Here is a 17,323-nt window from a genome sequence, read left to right on the forward strand (position 1 = left end):
AAAATTGGAAAAGTTAACAGTAAAATCGGTGATAAAAGTGATCCTAAACAAAACCTCGCATGCAAAGATTGGACATTTGTGGAGCGTCACTGTCCTTCCAAAATACAACACTTAAACCTTTGGATAACAAAATATGACTTTGCTGGCCAGCTTAAAAAAAGAAAATAACAATAATAATAATAATAATAATAATAATAATAATAATAATAATAATAATAATAATAATAAAGGATGGCGAAGGCCTGTGTACACTTGAATTCTGGGTGTGGGTATGTTTGGGCAAATCGGTTGTGAAACCCTGTGTGAAGTGTGTAAGTGAACAGAGTGATTGCGAATTAAAATACCACTAGGTATTTTATTCCATATAATTAGTATAGTATAATTAGTAGTATATGTAGTAGGATAATGAACAGCAGACTGGTGTGGATGCAGAAGTAAGAATTCTCCATCTGAAAAGGTTGTAGTGAGAATGACCACAACAGGAAATTTGAATTGCTGTCCTACTGATAAAAATCCAGTTTTTAGAACACCCTAGGTGTTAGCAAGCTGGACCAAATTGTCTATACAATGGGGAAAATAGGTAGTAAATTTAAATCATAAAATGCAATGTAAGGATTGGAAGTTTGTTGAAAAACAGGATCCTGATAAGATCTAATATTTAGACGCATGGATAGCTGAACACGTTTTAATGGTTAAGTTAATTACACATAAAATAGCCGTGTTACAGGAATCAATCATATAGCAGAAGCATTTAATGGGCAAAAAGTAAGAAACGAAGATAATGTGACTTGAGCGGCGGCGCAGACATCAGGGAGGGGCACCTGGGCCCTCTGCTCCTCTCTTGTCTGACCCTGCGACAAGGCGGAACAATTCTTGTTCATTATTATAACATTTGGCTGAAGAAGAGCACAAAGTAAGCAAAAATAAACTACGGATGTAGAAACAACAAGTCAAATATTTGGGACGCAATCTTAGTGTTGGAAGTATAATTGTAGTGGGGAATAGAAAAACAAAAACAAAGTGCAATTCTCCAGGCTCCAAAACATCAAATAAAGGGGTGGGTGATGTCATTTTTTAGGTCTAACAAATTGTTGCTGAATCTGGGTGCCAAATTATGCAGGAATCATTGGTGAAAAAATGTAATAGTGAAGACCTCAAATGACATCACCTTTAAGGTAGACCAATGAAGCAGGAAATTTTTTTGTGAAATAAAGCAAATTTTAGTGTTAAGCACAGCATTATCTTAAATTATGGCGACCCCTTATTCAGTTGATAGATTGTAAAGGTCATTTTTCGACCTCAGTTTTGGTGCGGCAAGATAGAGACAAAATGAAACTAATTATTTTGAATTGGACGGTGCATTGCCGCACTCTGGAAGAGCAGTTATTGCAGCATCCATTGCTGTACAAACAAATGCAGCAATGGATGGGTGCCTCAGTTTCCAGTTGTTGTTTTTTTAAGTGCAACCATAGTTTTTGTTTTATCCCCTGATTTTGAGAGTGCCACGTGCAGTCTCCGCATTGTTTTAACAAAGGACCATGATCTTTTTATCACTAGCGAACCATTTACCTTGTATGTATTGACACAACGTCTAACTAAAGAGACGCACAATGTTAAACACAGCCACATTGTTACTACTTCCTGAGGATGGAGGAAGACATGATTGCCTCACTGTAAACACAAACATACATATTACTCAGAAGTATTGTGTGGAACTAACTCACATTTTGATAATTTGTTCTAAACATACATTTTAATTAAGTTGTTAGTAATTCCTGACGATTAAATTAATTTACTCAGTTGTTTTGAGTTTACATGTCTTAAACAAATTAAATATTTAGAACTGCTGGATTTTTTTTTTTAAGGTGAAATGCTATCTATCCCTTTGGAACTTCACATTTTTATTGTTTTCCTGTTACAAAAACATTTATTGCATGCAATAGCTGATATATCCTTGTTGGCACACCAGTTTTTAAATATAAAAGGGAGATGCGCGCTATACAAGTGTTGGACCTTGTAACCATTTAGCGCTATAAACTCAAAATAATTAAGTTGGTGGTAATACTGTGCCCTCAGAATTGATAGCTTGTTACACGTAAAGAGTTCAACTTACGTTTACTTATCATTTCTAAGGCAACGAGTTTCCATATTTTTTATTTATTAATTTTTTTTTATAAACTGAACTCCTTGATTTAAAAAAAAAAAAAGAATAAATAAATAAGCTAAAATAAAACACTGGTGCGACATTACCAGGTGACATCTGTGTATGGCCAAACAGATTACTTATTTTACCGAAATATCCATACGAATGGGCTGCTGAATTGAATGGAAAACTATTGTTTTGTCATCATAGATGCTTTTTCAAAATGGCTAGAAATATTCCCTATACCAAACATTCAGACGCGTTGACGGTGGCAAAAGCACTTTGCAGGGATATCATCCCCAGATATGGCATTTCTAAAAAACGTACAATGATGGTGGTACCCGTTTTGTTGACCAAATTGTGGAGAAAATAGGAGTGATGGTTCACATTGATCTGAGAATCTTGGTGCTTACCACCCTCAAAGTGCTGGATTGGTGGGAATAATTAATGGGACAGCAGAAAATAGACAGAGATAATGCATTAATATAACGGGAAGTACTTTTCATAATAAGATAACGCTTAGACAATGTGTACACGTGAAAGACATGGCAAGTACTTTTCATGATGGAATATGAAAATGAGAAAGGATGGGTATGAGGACGTAGACTTTTGGAGAGTGTTGGCGCAGAAGCGTGAGAAAGGGACAAATAAGTTGGACAAGGTGTTGTTTCATAGAAAAGAGGACGATGAGACGGGGGCCGGTGGCAGTGAGGAGGCAGGTTTGGTTGTGTGATGGAACTGGCTGAAAAAATAAATAAATAAATAAATAAATAGGGACAGGATTCACGCTATTTGTCGATGGGTCATATAAAAAGGATGTTTTTGGGAAAACACGACTGGCTACTCTGTTGTTACGAAAGATGAAATTCTACAAGCAGAATCACTGCCGTCGCATTATTCTGCTCAAGCTGCTGAATTAGTTGCACTAACAGCGGCATGTAAATTATGCCAGAATAAAGATGTTACAATTTACACTGATAGCCAATACGCATTTGCAACAGTACACATCTTTGCACAATACTGGCGCAATAGAGGCATGATTACATCGACGGGAAGAGCAGTGACACATGCTCAATTACTCCAACATTTGTTAGAGGCCGTACAGTTACCACGCAACATTGCAATATGTAAATGTGCTGCACATAAATCGGGGACAGACAGTGTGACATTGGGGAATGCTTTCGCAGACAAAACAGCTAGAGAAGCGGCTTTAAAGCCCTTCCTGGGGTTTTCAGACCACATTCCTGACACACAAATATTGAATACCCAAACCTTGATAGATATGCAACAGCAGAGTCCACAGACAGAACAAAAACTCTGGACTGATAAGGGGGCAACTTTGCGGGAAAATATTTATGTCAGCACAGAGGGAAAACCCATACTACCAAAAAATGTGTTCAGGTGGGCAGCAATATTAAGCCATGGGGTGTCTCATGTTTCGACTGGGGGAACGGTGGCTCTTGTAAACAGACATTCCACGACTTATGGGTTTAACCTCTTCTAAAAAAAACAAATTTTGTACGGCTTGTTTGACCTGCACAATTCACAAGGTAACTTGCGTCCAATGCGGGGTCAGTTTCCTCCGGCAACCTATCCTTTTCAGAGAATTCATATGGACTTTATTGAATTTATTGAAAGACATTATACCGCGATATGGTATTCTGCAGAGAATTTATAGTGACAATGGGACACATTTTGTTATTGTTAAAATAGGTCTGTTATTTCATATTGACTTAAAGCGTCATTGTTCCTATCATCCACAGAGTGCTGGTCTGGTGGAAAGGATGAATGGGACTGTAAAGAATAGGTTGAAAAAAAAAAAACGCATGGAGGAAACGGGTAGACCTTTGGACGCAATGCGTTGATCTTGTTAAATTGTATAGCAACATTACTAGTATAACTGGGCCTACTCCATTTGAAGTACTTTTCGGTAGGCCCTACAAACTACCGTTATTCACTAAACACTGGGAATTGGATGATGGGGCGAATTTGGCTGATTACATGAGAAAGACTTTAGAGAAACGTGATGAACTTAAATTACCTGAGAACGATTGTGTTTCCCAACAGACACAACAACTGGTGAAGCCAGGAAATTGGGTCCTGGTCCAGAGCATTAAGAGAAAACACTGGCACTCTCCCACGTGGGAGGGCCCATATCAAGTGTTGCTGACAACTCCGACTGCTGTGAAGCTTGCAAAGAGGAGCACGTGGATACACTTATCACATTGTAAGAAGGTCATTTCTGCTGATTTCTCCTGCGGGGAAGGTGAGCAAAAGTCTGGCAAGAAGGTGGGTGCAGATTTATAGTATCTGAAAATACTTGACGGTCAGTGAAGAATTTGACAGACACCAACCCCTTTTTAGTGGAGTTACAGCAGAAATGGCGATGCCAAAATGGCTTAAAGATGCTATTGGGTGTTTTGCAGCTGTACTGATGGTTATTTTTGTATTTTTATTCATTTGGCACCTGTGGGGGCCCTCGGGGGGGGGGCTATTTGAATCCTGCAGTAATTAGAACTAGGCGTGGCTCTTTGGCTTCATCCCACTCATTTGTTCCTTGGATTGTTTCCTGGGTTTATATTAATTCCATCAGAATTACTGTGGCACCCAATAACACGACAGAACTGAAGCTTCCAATAGCAACCCTGAGGGGGTTCAAGAAAAGGTGCGGTAGTATAATTCAAACAACGGGGAAGGGATACGAACAGTACTGGTGGTACCTCACTGGACATGTGTTAGATTCGAGTTGGGATTCTTTGATCACTACACAACAGGGTGATTATTGGGTTCCAGGACAGGGCCGTGAGGCTAGATATTTTCATAATAAAATACTTCTTTCAAAGACGGGGTCGACACTCAATCTCAGGGTCACTGTGGGGGTTGGGCCTTTCAGGCCTCCTACTGCAGTTATTTTTAATTCATCTTGTTGGGGGTTTCTTTTGTGGGCTTATTCATCAGGTTTTGATCCTTACTTTCCTATTGTAATTTGTGAAGACAGTACTATGTCTCCTTCTGAAATTCCTAGAGTAAGTTCATATGTTAAACAAACTAAGATAGTAATGAAACATGTTCCTCATACTGATTTTGGCTGGGAAATGCAACAAATTACAGGTGTGATAGTTCAACATAACAATTGGATATTGTTAGTGGAAAATGCTGCAGGTCGAGTCAATTTTAGTTGCATTACGTGTCTAGGACCAAGACCGTTATTACGTATCATACCTGCGAAAATTGATCACAATTGTATTATGGAAGTTATGACCAAAACAAATCCGAATTCCACCTGCATTTCCTGGGATTCAATTTATCCGCTGGCAAGGGCTGTGCGGGATAAACCTATATTTTCTGCAATAGTCGCTAAAAACAACTTTTCTTGTATGAATCTCACCGGTACAGGCCCAAATTTGGGGTCGATCAACGCCGCCTGGTGTGACACCTGGTGCGCCCACCCGCGCTTGGATGCTACACCTCTCATTCCGCGCAGTGACGTGTGGTGGTGGTGTGGTGGTAAACAATTGTATGACACATTGAGAAATGCTTCAGGAGTTTGTGTACTTGTGTCATTGCTCTTAACTGTTACTATTTTTCCATCTACAGTAGAGGATATCCAGAGGACAGCTCTGACGCACATTCCGCGAGACAAGTTCTTTAGGAATCGGCGTAGTGCTTCCTGGAGGGATGGAGATCCGACCTATATTGATGCTGTTGGCGTACCTCGAGGTGTTCCAGATGAGTATAAACTGGTTGATCAGATTGCAGCTGGTTGGAGTCCATTTTTATTTGGATCACGCCGAATAAAAATGTTGACAGGATCAACTACCTCCACTACAATGTGCAGAAACTGGGTAACTATACCGAAGCAGGATTTCTTGCTATCAAAGAACAATTGGCAGCCACCTCTCTCATGGCGTTCCAGAACCGCATAGCGGTTGACATGCTCCTGGCGGAAAAGGGTGGGGTGTGCGCCATGTTTGGCGACCAGTGTCGTACATTCATACCTAACAACACGGCCCCGGAGGGGTCCCTCACCAGGGCCATCGATGGCCTCCGCGTTCTCAACCACAAGATGAAGGAGCACTCTGGAGTGGACACGTCTCTTTGGACATGAGTGGTGGGAAAAAACATTTGGTAGATACAAGGACTTTCCTCTGTCCTGGTTTCTGTTGCTGTGTTTGCAGCTATCCTCACGTTGTGTGGGTGTTGTTGTATTCCTTGTCTTAGAGCACTGCTCAACCGGTTGATCACTACGGCTATTGCACCTACGACGTCCAAATTAAACGATGTTTATCCGTTATTGCTTTATCGTGCAGTTGAGAGTAATGATGACAATGATGACACTTGTTTTGATTCTCCTGTTGACATTTCGCTTTCTTTTCCAGATCTCTTTCCGGGTCTTGGAGATTATGAGTAAAATTACATTAACAACCTCGGGTGTAATTACATTTGTTTTCATGAGAGTGATTCGGTAGATTAAAGCCTTTGCGGAGGGTCTATTTGATGATATGAGGATTGTGCAAATGTAAGAGAAACAGGGGGGAATGTGATTAATGTTCTATATAATGATTCGGGTGTGGATTTTTCAATCAGATATATGATGATTCGGGTGTTGGATTTTTCAATCAGATTTTTCTTTATATTATTCATGTTGATGTTCATGATTAAGCCTGTTAATTTTGTAGGTTTAGCTTTATACTGTACACGAATAATGATGTATTTTATTGTTCATGTGTTTAGCTTTATATTATATAAAAACAGGGGGGAACGTAAGAATAATAATGCATTTTAGTATTCATGTGTTTGATTTTTAACATTAGGCCAACTTGCTTAGTGTGCTTTGCTTTCACATATGTATGTTAATTACACACACACACACACGCACACACACACACACACACAATCACATAGACAATACAAGTTCATAGTGTTCCAGCTGCTTCGCTTCCCTTTCCCTTAGAGCTGGAACACCTTTGTTATCAGGGACACCGAAGAATAATAAAAAGAAAGGGGGCGCAGGAGCCGGGCAGAGCGTTTTAGGAACTGTAATCGTACACTTCCCTGCGCTCTCCTTGCAAGTAAAAAGACAATATTGTTGTGGAATGTCTTCTCTCCTCATTGTGTGCATTGTTTATGAATGTCTCATTTGGTGTGAAATTTAAACGGTTAAAGTCTAATGTTTTGTTAAGCTAACAGGCCTTGCTAGTCGAGGAAGCCAGCTTATCCAAACAGCTAAACATTCATGAACAAACTCCACAAACTGTAGGTATGCAGCGAAGTTGCCTGTTCATATTGTTAAACTGCACAAGAAACAGAAAATACTATTAAGCTATGCATTACATACACATGTATTTTCATAGACATGAAAAAGATGAGCCTATGCTAATGATTAGCCATCATGATTAGCATTAGCGATAGCGATTAGTATGTTCAGTCAACAACCTACAATCATCCACAATTCAGCTAGTATATAAATGTCACTACACAATTGTCTAAGTTAGTTTCAGGCGATGGTTGAACAAGAATGAACCACAAACAGGTAGACATGCTAACGATTAACAACCGCGATTAGCATTAGTGATAGCGATTAGTATGTTCAGTCAACAACATAGTACAATCATCGACAATTCAGCTCCTATATAAATGTTGCATGCTCATTACACACAATTGTCTAAGTTACTTACAGTCGATAGTTAAACAAGAACGAACCACAAACAGGCAGTTGCCTGCCTCTGGCTGGGGTATTGTATCATGCAGCCACACACGTAAGAAGCCGAGCACAGACGAGATGAAGACATAATTATGACCAAATACATAAATACTTTTGGAGACTTGGAAACATTCTACATGGTCGGGATAAATATAGACTTATTTAATCGATCTACAAGGCGATGGTTGAACAAGAATGAACCACAAACAGGCAGTTGCCTGCCTCTGGCTGGGGTATTGCATCATGCAGCCACACACGTAAGGAGGAGCACAAAGGAGAAAAGACATAATTACGACTGAATACATAAATACTTTTGGAGACTTGGAAACATTCTACATGGTCGGGGATAAATAAAACACTTATTTAATCGATCTACAACAGTTTTCGTGAGTTTAAAGTTATCTTACCATAACTTTCTTGTTTGCTACATGTAGCATCGTAGCTCGGTGGAAATGATGCGTAATAAGCGCACAATTTCCTCCCAAAATCCGACTTATACTCCAGTGCGACTTATATGTTTTTTTCCCTCTTTATTATGCATTCTATGGCTGGTGCAACTTGTACTCCGGAGCGACTAATAGTCCGGAAAATACGGTAAATCTTTTCTACAATAGTTGCCAAAAATAACTTTTTTCGTGTGAATCTCACCGGTACAGGCCCACGTTTAGGGTCCATCAACAAAACCTGGTGTGGCACCTGGTGCAACCACCCAAACCTGTGTGTTACACCTCTCATTCTGCGCAGTGACGTGTGGTGGTGGTTGGTGGTAACCAATTATGTGAAATGATATGATGAAACATTGAGAAATGCTTCAGGAGTTTGTGCACTTGTATCATTGCTCTTACCTGTTGCTATTTTTCCATCTACTACAGAGGACATCCAGAGGGCAGCTCTGACGCACACTCTGCAAGTCAATCTCTTTAGGAGTCGGCGCAGTGCTTCCTGGAGGAATGGAGATCCAACCTATATTGATGCGATTGCACCTCGTAGTGTACCAGATGAGTATAAACTCGTTGATCAGATTGCAGCTGGTTGGGAGTCCATTTTAAATTGGATTACGCCGAATAAAAATGTTGATAGGATCAACTACCTCCACTGTACAGAAACTGGGTAACTATACTGAAGCAGGATTTCTTGCTGTCAAAGAACAGTTGGCAGCCACCTCTCTCATGACGTTCTAGAACCGCATAGCGGTTGACATGCTCCTGGCGGAAAAAGGTGGGGTATGCACCATGTTTGGCGACCAGCGTTGCACGTTCATACTTAACAACATGGCCCCGGAGGGGTCCCTCACCAGGGCCATTGATGGCCTCCATGTTCTCAACCACAGGATGAGGACTTTGATGTGGACACGTCTCTTTGATGGAATGGTGGGATAAAACGTTTGGTAAATATAAAGACTTGGTTTTCTCTGTCCTAGTTTCTGTTGCTGTGTTTTCAGCTATCCTTACATTGTGTGGATTTTGTTGCCTTGTATTGGGGCACTGCTCAACCGGTTGATCACTACAGCTATTGCACCTACAACGTCCAAATTGGATGATGTATCCATTATTGCTTTATCGTGCAGATGAGAGTAATGATGACACTTGCTTTGATGCTCTTGAAGACATTTTGTTTTCTCTTCCAGAGCTCTTTCCCGGTCTTGGAGATCATGAGTAAATTACATTGACAACTTTGAGTGTAATTACATTCGTTTTGATAAGACTGATTTGGTAGATTAAAGCCTTTTTGGAGCGTCTATTCGATGATATGAGGATTTGTGCAAATATAAGAAAAAAAAATGTATATGTGTATATATATATATATATATATATATATATATATATATGTGTATATATATATATATATATATATATATATATATATATATATATATATATATATATATATATATATATATATATATAATGATTCATGTGTTATGATGCCTTTGTATTATGAAGGATAGAGGTTGATGATTAGACTTGTTAGCCTTGTTAGCTTTGTAGGTTTATCTTTAGCTTTGTTCTAATCTAGGCCCAGCTTGCTTGGTGTGCTTTGCTTTCACACATGAATGATAATGACACACGCACAAACACACACCCGCACACACACACGCACACGCCCACACCCACGCACACACACACACAAACACACACACACACACACACATAGACAAAACAAGTTCACAGTGTTCCAGCTGCTTTCACTCTTTCCCTTTCCCTTTCCCTTAGCGCTGGAACACCTTTGTAATCAGGGACTCCTAAGAAAATAAAGAGATGAGGCGCAGGAGCCGGGCAGAGGGTTTTGTGGAACTGTAATTGTACATTTCCTTGCGCTCTCCTTGCAAGCAAAATAGAGAATACTGTGTTGAGTGTCTTCTCTCCTCATTGTGTGCGTTGTTTACTATTGTCTCACTTGGTGTGAACCTGACAGTTACGCCGTAATCAAGCCTGAAAACTACATGTTAACTGAGAAATGTGGCTCAATTTCAAATGAAAGACGGATGAGGAGAGATGCACACACTTCGTGGCAAGACGCATACGCCTGCAATCACAAAGAATACAACTCGTAAGGCTTACACATACTGGTTATCTATTATATGGAACTTTTACTTTATCCTCAAAGGAATTGACATAAGAATAAACATAGAATATGAAAGAGGTAAAGTAGTGTGTACTGTGTGTGCGTCTGTCTGTCTGGCTGGTAGGCATCAAGTTGGTACCTGCTTTGTCTATGCACACATAACTAATTAATGGAGGGATTAAGTGTTAATTCATTTAACTAAATAACTAATGTAGACTGCAACTAAATGTGTCAAAAACTGTGAGTAATGGTCAGTGATGTTAGAAATAAGAAGTTGAAGGCATACTGTATGTAACAGCCCAAGGCCTACAAAATGTCTCTTAGAGCCTTATGCTAAATCTTACAGGAAATCAACCATTTGGATTTTTTATTTCAAATTCGGCCCAATTTTTGGCCGTTAATAGATAATAGGTCAGATTTTTAAAAACTTCTCCGAGAGATTTTATCCGATTGTCTTGAAACTGTGGGTGTTTCATCTTAAGATGTTGAAGACAAGAAAACGTTTTTGACGACAAGAAAAAGCGACACTTATTTATTTCACTGAATGCTGTTTCTGTGGCAACGTACTGTTTGACAATAAAAGCTGCTGTAACTTGACTCAGATAAGCCTATCATCTCCAAATTTCTCACATTTGATGATAATCCAGGCCTGAAGTTATTTTTCATTGAATAGTGGTACGCGGCACCTACTGGCTAAAAAAATAGATGTTTTATTTGTTAATGTTTTACTCCTAGCGGGTCAACCAGCTCCACCTCACATTTGCTCAGAAGAGTAGTCAGGTCTTCATGATGTTACATTATTGTCATCTGTCACAAGTTGTGTGACCAGGAAGGGAAGTTGAAATGGAAGAGAGCATTCACCTGACTCGTGGGAACGTCACTAATTTCTTATGAGTTTTGGGCTTGAGCACACTTTAAAAATCATAACTTTAATCGATTTCCATGTAGTTTGTTTTGTTGCAAATGTCAACACACAAAAATTTTCATTGTGCGTTGAATATTTTTTTTTTTTTTAATTGTGACTTAAGGTGAAAACCATTGGTTGGTCTCCATTTAGGTGCATGAGACCCACATCTATGCAGATATATAATACATCTTATAAATGTTTTAAAAAGAAGCAATACTATATATGGAAAATATTTTTTTTCACACTTTAGCATATTATTGAAAAGTAGTTTAATTGATTGATTAGTTGATTGATGTAATTTCCAATTTTAAGTTACTGTGTGATGTGGCGTGATGTAAGCATACAAACACAAATTATGATTGAGAACATAGAAATCGAAATAGTTTATGAACACACATCCTTGGGTGTAACTCTTGATCATAAAATTTCTTGGAAAGCACACATTAGAAAGACAAAACCAAAATGGCGAAGACTGTGGCCTTAATGAATAAATCCAAATAACATTTTGACAAGAACGCTATATATATTATTTATTATTCTCTTATTTTAGCCCACTTAACCTATTGTGTTGAGGCCTGGGCAATTGCATATAAGTATAATATTGAAGCATTATATGCAATTATAAAAAAAACAATACAAATTATCAGCTTTGCAGGATATTGTGATCAGCAGAGCTGGGCATCGTCCATCCGTCCCCGAGTTCCCGTCCTGCATATTTAAGATATATTTAAGACCCGCGTGGTCCCGTCCCTCGTCGGCAACAACTAATCGGCGTTGAGAACGGAATTTTCATGTCACAAGCAGGCGCTGAACGTTTACACGGTGAAAAAATAAATAAAAAATAAATAAAATCTAAATCAATAGTTTAAGGAACTTGTAGAATATAAAACAAATCAGTTGATGTTCAAAATACACAAACATTTGCTTCCATTAAATACCCCAAAAATGTTCAGCACAAGAGAAGGAATGTACAACCGGAGGGGAAAAAATAAAATATAAAAACAAAACGTATTCTCGAACCACGTATGCGTGTTACAAGATGAGGTGTAAATTTATGGAACTGTCTCAATGGAGAAATCAAAGCTGTCAAAATCTTGATGCAATTCAAAAAGCTTCATAAAAATCACTTTCTGCATAAGTATGCAGAGGAAGAAATCCATCCATCCATCCATTATCCATACCGCTTATCCTCACAAGGGTCGCGGGGCGTGCTGGAGCCTATCTCAGCTGTCTTTGGGCAGTAGGCGGGGGACACCCTGAATTGGTTGCCAGCCAATCGCAGGGCACACAGAGACAAACATCCGCACTCACAATCACACCTCGGGGCAATTTAGAGTGATCAATTAACCTGCCATGCATGTTTTTGGAATGTGGGAGGAAACCGGAGTACCCGGAGAAAACCCACGCAGGCACGGGGAGAACATGCAAACTCCACACAGGGAGGCCGGAGCCAGGATCAAACCCACGACCTCTGAACTGTGAGGCGGACGTGCTAACCAGTCGACCACCGTGCCGCCTTAGAGGAAGAAATAACAATTAATAATAATATAAATAATAAAAACTTGAGGTACCAACCAATGCTCTTTCTCAACACAGCAGCATGTAGCAACTTGCTTTTCACTTTTAGTGACAGCCCATTTACCATTTAGTCTTGTTTCCTCATTAATAGTCTTTGTACGAACATAAATGAGAAAAAAAGTTTTAAATTGTTTCATAAAATTCATAAATGAAAGATGCATGTACTGTAGCAACCTCCTTTTCACTTTCATTCAGGAAATGTATGAACAAGATGAAAAACCAACATGACTAATGTAAACACTGACTTTGTTATTATTCTGTAATCCACTGTTGGTGTATACTGCATGCAATACAACATTGTCCATAATCTGGTGAATGAGGGGTAGGATATTTACAAGTTCTTTGAATTTACCTACTTCTTTTACATATCGGTTGTTACCTTATTTTGTAATTTGTCAATTCTGTTTTAAACACGATGCTCATAAAAGGAACAACTTTGATACATGGCATTAAAATGCCTGAAATAAGCACTATTTTACTCTTATATTTTGGCTCAGCCAGAAGAGGAAATGTGGGTCTTCTTATGGAAGGGGCCAAAGGTGGGGACCTTGGTAGTCCAATCCCCGGCCACAGAAGCTAGCGCTAGGGAGATGGAATGTCACTTCTCTGGCAGGGAAGGAGCCAGAACTGGTGTTCGGTGCAGAAAATTTCCGACTTGACCCAGTCAGACTTGCCTCCACATGCAGCCAGTACCAGTTCTCTTGAGAGAGGTTTGACTCTGGAGTTGTCCAATGGTGAGAGGCAGAGCAGGTGTGGGCATACTTATTTCCAATCCTCAGTACCTATAAATTGGGGTTCACCCCGATGGAGGAGAGAGTAGTCTCCCTCCGCCTTCGAGTAAGGGGACGAGTCCTGACTGTTGTTTGTGCCTATACACCATACAGCAGCTCAAATTACCCACCAGAGCTGGGTAGTCCGTCCTGGGGCCGGACCGGTCGGACCCTCCAGCCCGGCCGGATGCCCATTTTTGCTGCGGCGAGTGGGGGCTGACAAATTTTTAAAAAGGGCTGGACTAAGCATGGCCGGAAATGGATTTTAGTCCGGCCCACTAATCGGCCCTCAAGCGTGTGACGTGGTCGCTCAGCGGCCAAATCTCAAGGCTTCTTTTTAGGCTTCTTTCTACTCCTGCATCGGCGCGAACGACAGCTGCCGCATTGATTCACATGACCGACGCATTGTGCTGTTGGCGACAGGTCTGCAACGCGCACACATCAGGAAATGTTGCTGCTCTGATCGGTCCATTATGTCACATGTTGCGATGGCATACAGTTTCCCACAGAGGAGAGGATGCACCACGCAGCTCGTTGCTGCTGCAAAGCAAACTAGTTTTGGCAGCGGCATGTGTGTAAAGAAGCTATTCACCCACATTCCCCCTTAGCCGCCACCTTCCAGATCATTTTCGCAATAAAATTAAATGCATCGTCTAGTCATCTCGGTCCCTTTATGGTTGTAACAGGCACGATATCCATTGTTGTCGCTGTCTTTTTGAAGCAAAGCCCCCGACTTGATACCCAACTCTTTCAAAACAACTTGTCTCCATGAGTATAGTAAAGCTACGTGCAGCACTGAAGGATGACGCTGGCACATCAAGGTGGAGTTCATGCACTTCTTCTGGCGTCTTCCCTACATCCGAAAATACGCCGTAGCAAACCTGCTGTGTAGTGGTTTGCTGATATGCTTTTATTTTGAAGGCCGGGAAGTGTGAAGGAGGGGAAGTGTAGAAAATAAATAAGTAACTTGTTGACTTCGACTTCATGTTGTCTGTTGGACCCAAATAATTATACAATACGACATAACCAACCCCGGGGCTGGCAATGGAAGTAAGCACGTGCAGTTTGGGAAGTATTAGTGGTGCGTTTGAAGCGTGTCCACAGCGGGTTTGAATAGTAAATTAGCCAGCTAATCATCTTTAAATAATCCTTTTTTTTTGGGAGGGGGGGGGCAGAACTGGCCGCGGGTGATCATTTTTATGAATAAGGGCGGGGCGTCGAGGCGGGAAGAGTACCAAGGTCAAGGGTGGAGGGTCGCAAAAAAGGGTCAAGTGCCCAGCTCTCGTCCCCACCCTTTTTGGAGTCCACGGAGGGTGTGCTGTAGAGCACTCCCTCATTCTGCTGGGGGAATTCAATGCTCACGGGGGCAATGACAGTGAGACTTGGAAGGGAGTAAAAGTCCCCCCGATCAGAGCCTGAGTGGTGTTCGGTTATTAGACTTCTGTGCTCGTCATGGACTGTCCATAATGAACACCATGTTCAAACATAAGGGTGTCCATATGTGCACTTGGCAACAGGACACCCTTGGCCGCAGTTTGATGATTGACTTTGTGGTCAGGTCATTGCATTTGCGGGAGTATGTTTTGGACAATCGGTTGAAGAGAGGGGCGGAGCTGTCAACTGATCACCACCTGGTGGTGAGGTGGCTCCAATGGTGTGGGAAGATGCTGGTCCGACTTGGCAGACCCAAATATATTGTGAGGGTTTGCTGGGAGTGTCTGGCAGAATCCCCTGTCCGAAAGAGTTTTAACTCCCACCACTGACTGAGCTTTGATGGGGGAAACAGTCCACCATTAACACTGTGTATAGTGGAGATGGGGTGCTGCTGACCTCGACTCTGGACTTTGTGAGTCGGTGGGGAGAATACTTCGCAGTCTTCCTCATTTCTACTGACACACCTTCCATAGAGGGAACAGAGTCTGGGGACTCTGACGTGGGCTCTCCTATCTCTGGGGTTGAATTCACCGAGTTGGTTAAAACGCTCCTCTGTCATCAAGCCCCAAAGGTGGATGATATCCGCCCTGAGTTCCTACAGGCTCTGGATGTTGTGGGGCTGTCCTGGTTGACACGCCTCTGCAACATTGTGTAGCCTTCAAGAACATTGCCTCTGGACTGTCAGACTGGGACAGTAGTCCATCTTTTTAAAAAGTAGGACCTGAGGATGTGTTCCAACTGTAGGAGGATCATACTCCTCAGCCTCACTGCTAAGGTCTATTCAGGGATGCTGGAGAGCAGGGTCTGTCGGGAAGCCGAATCTCACATTCAGGAGAAGCAGTGTGGTTTTTGCTGCGGCCGTGGAACAGTGGACCATCTCTATACCATCGGCAGGGTCCTCAAGGGCGCATGGGGGTTTGCCCAATCAGTCTACATTTTTTTTGTGGACTTGGAGAAGGCACTTGGAGAAGGTGAATGTCTGTGAGAGGTGCTTCAGGTGTGTAGAATACCAAACTCCTTGATAAGGGCAGTTTGGTCCCTGTACCATCGATGTCAGAGTTCGGTTCGCTTTGCCAGCATTAATTTGGGGTCATTCCAGTGAGGTTTGGACTACACCAAGGCTGTCCTTTGTCACCGATTCTGTTTATAAACTTTATGGGCAGAATTTCTAGGTGCTGCTGAGGCGGTGAAGGCATCTGGTTTGGTGGCCTCAGTATTGCATTTCTGCTTTTTGCAGATGATGTGGAACTGTTGGCTTCTTCAAGCCGCGATCTGCAACTCTCACTGGAGGGGTTCGCAGCTGAGTGTGAAGCGGTCGGATGAGAATCAGTCCCTCCAAATCTGAGACCATGGTCCTCAGTCAGAAATGGGTGGATTGCCCATTCTTGGTCGGGGATGAGGTCCTGCCCCAAGTATCTTGGGGTCTTGTTCACGAGTGACGGTAGGATGGAGCATGTACCTCCAGTAGGAGGCCCCAGGGACAATCCAGAACATGCCGGAGAGACTATGTCTCCCTGTTCGCCTGGGAACGCCTTGGGATCCCACGGGAAAAGCTTGAAGAAGTAGCTGGAGAGAGGGAAGTCTGGGCTCCGCTGATAAAGCTGCTGCCCCCGCAACTCGTCTCCGGTGACATGACCCTTTTGTTTCTGCTTCATTGCGCTCAGCTTCACTGTCAGATGAGAGGAAGAGGGGGCAGTTGCAGCAAATTCATGAAGGCTCTCCTCAGCTGTCACTGATCTGATGAACATATAGCCAAAGCTAATTTTGATTGTCAGTCTCTTGGCAAACCAAAGCCATCCACATAACACAACAACTGTGTAAAAAAAGATGGAAAATTCAGGTCCCGAAAGTAAAAAGACCGCCCCAATTTGCACAGGTCACAGGTGCTTCTAATCAACTGAACTCGTTTACCTGTTGGTTGAGTCTGGGTCTGTCTGGGTACACAAATATTCCACAAAAAAAGGGTTCAAGTATTTATATTTTTTAAACACATTTTCAGTTGGCGCTGTTCACTTTTTCTATTTTTCCATTATCTTCATAGGGATTTGTTCGACAATGAAATTAATGACATTTTTGGCGTCAGGATGTCTAAATACAAGTGGACATTTTGATATACAGTGATCCCTTACTACTTTGCGCTTCAACTTCCGCTCCCTCGGTGCATTGCGGATTTTTCAGAAGCATTCATAACAAATTAAAAATGAAACAACACAGCCATATCG

At 41.5% G+C, this 17,323-nt stretch overlaps 1 protein-coding gene and 1 pseudogene across 12 annotated transcripts in view; one reads left to right on the plus strand and one right to left on the minus strand.

Annotated features, from left to right (window-relative positions):
- brip1 (BRCA1 interacting helicase 1) overlaps positions 1-17,323 on the minus strand; it is a 302,307-nt gene that overhangs the window by 27,276 nt on the left and 257,708 nt on the right. The window lies entirely within an intron of this gene.
- On the plus strand, positions 3,618-7,302 carry LOC147145404 (uncharacterized; annotated as a pseudogene).

This window comes from Filicampus tigris, chromosome 7 (genome assembly GCF_054856515.1).
Source record: "Filicampus tigris isolate MCC_2025a chromosome 7, RoL_Ftig_1.0, whole genome shotgun sequence".
NCBI classification, from domain to species: domain Eukaryota; kingdom Metazoa; phylum Chordata; class Actinopteri; order Syngnathiformes; family Syngnathidae; genus Filicampus; species Filicampus tigris.